Genomic DNA, 3,558 nt, shown 5'->3' with positions numbered 1-3,558 from the left:
TCCCCCCTGAGGTCTATGCTCAAACTTGGCAGGGTTATATTACCCATGTCATGCATGTTGTCTTGCATTGCTTAGTTTTTACATCATATATGGATTGCCATCTGCTTACTTGCTTACTATATAAATCATATATTTGAATTATATCATGCCATCATGTTTACATAGTACATACACATCATCTATCTGAATTATGGCATGGCAACCCATTTAATAAAGACATCATATAGTTATATCATCTCATCCTGTTTAGTGTTACAGTCATCATATTTTGAATTATGGCATTCTATCCATGAATGTATGTGAATTATGGCATGCCAACCTATTTAATAAACACATTATATAGTTATGTCATGTCATCCTGTTTACATAGTCTCATATTTTGAACTATGTCTTTCCATCTTTTTTAGTTAGCCATAATAATGTGAAATTGTGTCATGCTATCCTGTTTAGTTAGCCATCATATATGTGAAATTGTGTCATGCTATCCTGTTTGGTTAGACAACATAAATATGAATTATTTCATGCCCTCTTTTATTCCCCACTATCCATTGCACCTGTCTATCATACAATGTCTATACTTTCAATTACTTTTCTTGTTTATCAGCCATTTGAATTGGAGAGCGTGATGGCAGTATCTAAGGGAGTAACAACACGGTCTTCAGAAAAGATAGTGCTTCCAGTTGATGCAGATAGAACCACGGTTGTACTTGCCAAAGGACCAGATCCACCACACATAACCCAGAATCTCGCAGATTGTACCCCTACCTAGTTGGACAGAGAACCAGCTACACCCCTTCTAACCCCAACCCCGGCAGATAGTAACCCAGTTCCAGTTGACACAACACTGTCTCCACCACAGAGCACCCAAACACGAGCAGTTAGTAAGGGAACTGCAGTGCCCAAAGCACGAGGACCACCACTCCGAATCCCAACTCAACGCTTAAAGGAGAAGAAGATTTGTTCTCAGGTCAGGTTCTGTAGCTATGGTTCATACTCCTTTGCTCTTGCATTACTGTATCTACTCATACCAACTATTTTCAATTTTGAAGGATGGAATTGAAACTCCAATGGCGCAACAGGTATGTTTTAAACCTGTTTCTTTAACTGGTTTGCTGTTGTAACCTGCTCTATGTTGATTTCAGTTTCAATTGAATAAACAGTTATGTTCTCATGTCATACACATTACAAGTGTTGTTATTGCTCTATAGTTACCCACACTTATATTCTGTCTATTCTGCTTTGTCTTGAACAAATATTATTTGAACTGTGTCTCTATCTTGATTTGGCAACAAAAACTAGAATGATATAGACCATAAAGTGACCATGGTACATAGATATATGTTTGTTTCATGTTGTTATCCTGTCCACTTTACTACTGAACTCATTTACCAAAATGAGTTTCATATACAACATGGTAAACATGTGATGTGTGTGCTTGTTTCTCTTTTAGAATGCGGACAAAATATTGGAGAACAGTACCGCGTTATCCAATGGTAAAGGAAGTAATGCAGATAAGGTTCAAGATAGTGAGACATCCCTGTTGGTCTCCAAGAAAGCTGATAAAAACTATCTTGACGACAGTGAGGGAACCCAAAAGTCCTGTCTTGATGTAGTGTTCGAGTTACTGGCCACTACTGCTGGCACAAGCTCTTCGAACTTGCTGCCTGAATCAGTTCGTCTTCTTGAGTCTCAACTTCAAGTTGAAAGACATCGATTGGATGTGCTGCGACAGGAAGCTGAAGGACTGAGGAAGTCCCTGCAAAATTCAGATGCATATTTTCTGGTGCAACAGCAAGCACTGGAGGATTTAAGCGCCAAACAAGAGAAAGTTAATAAGCTTGCTAAGCATCTTGCCAGCATTATGGGTACCCAGGATATTGTTTCTTGAGATCTTCTGAAGTGGTTTCAGTTCTGGATTTGTTTTGCTGCGGCGTTTATTTGCGTTGGTCGCCAACTTTGACAACCAGTGTATATGATATGCTGCTTTGTTCCCTATATTTGCACTGGTGGCGAACTTTGATGCCCAGTGGATGTAATATGTGTAATAGCCGTGATAGCCTAGCGTTAGTTGCTTGCTTATTTATTTCCTTGTTGTCTTGTTTATTTGTTTGCTTGTAGTCATTGCAGTTCTTTTTCCGCGGTTAGCTAGTGGCTGCAATAACCTATTTTTTAAAACTAGGCCACAATAACCATGGGCTAATATTTACTGTAGTGACACTGGGCCTCCTACTGGCCGTAGAAACAGTGGGCCTTCTACGGGCCATAGAAACAATGGGCCTTCTGCGGGTCGTATCATCAATGGGCCTTATACAGGCCGTATGATCAATTGGCCAAACATGGGCCAAACAGACCGCATTATGGCCGTAAACGGGCTAGAGTTGGAATCGTCCGTTCATGGGCCGACCATAACGGGCCATCGTTAATAGGCTATATTTGATGACGCTATGAAGACGGCCCAACGTATTAACGGACCACAAACGGGCCGACTATAACCACGGGCTGAATTTGGCCCACAAGCAGAAAATGACAGTAACGGGCCGTAAGTAAACGAATGCTGGAAATGAGCCCAAGAATAAATGGGCTCTGAGAAGGCCGAAAGATAACATGGGTTGGAAACGGCCCAACGGAATAATGGGCCGTTAATGGGTATAAAGTGATACACTGTTCATTACGGGCCAGTTTCACCATGGGCCGTTAATGGGTGTAAAGTGATACACTGTTCATTACGGGCTAGTTTCACCACAGGCCGTTAATAGGCCAAGAGTTACATAGGGCCTCATATGGGCCGAAAGACGTCATGAGCCATACATGCGCCAGAAGTGAAAACGGGCTGGAATCATATTGGATGGCCCAGATGACGCTACTGGGCCTAATTCGGATAGGGCGTAACGGGCCTTGGGTTAGCGGGCTATAAATGGGCTATATGCGAACAGGCCGTTAACAGGCTTTCCATGGGCCGGCCCGCCACCTTTTGACCAAGTCAAACGGGCCAGCCTTTTCACAGGAATGGGTCTCTGTTGGGCCGTGCCGCGTGTCGACGTATCATAGGCGCCTTCCGTCCAATGAGTGGATGACATCTGTCCCAACGATGAGCCGACACGTGTTTCCTCCAGCCAATGATGATTTTACACGTGGAAAATCCCCATTGGTCGGGGCTGTTAACGGGTTATTGGATCCAAAACCCGACCCGATAGCTTAACGGCGTTCCGTTACGGTGGATGCCATGTGTCGGTCACCCTTGACGAAAGCACTTTTGTGACGCGCGATTTATCGTCATGGAAGTGGACACTTCCGTGATGATAATTTTGGCAATGTCATGGAACACTTCTACGACAGCACAGGTATGACTATCTTGATTCTGTCATAAATTTGTCATGGATGTACATGCATGACAGAAAACGCGACCTACTGTGACAAACACGTATCATCACGGAAGTGTATTTTTTTTGTAGTGTCAGTTTACTGTTGAATGCAGTTCCCCAAGAGATGAAAAACGAACTGTTGCCGCCGCCTACCCACTCGTTCACCGTGATTGCAATTCCCCAAGATTGGAAAAAC

The sequence above is a fragment of the Triticum aestivum genome, chromosome 5D (genome assembly GCF_018294505.1).
Source record: "Triticum aestivum cultivar Chinese Spring chromosome 5D, IWGSC CS RefSeq v2.1, whole genome shotgun sequence".
Taxonomy (NCBI): Eukaryota; Viridiplantae; Streptophyta; class Magnoliopsida; order Poales; family Poaceae; genus Triticum; species Triticum aestivum.
The sequence above is the reverse complement of the archived record's forward strand: the minus strand, read 5'-3'. Positions refer to the sequence as shown.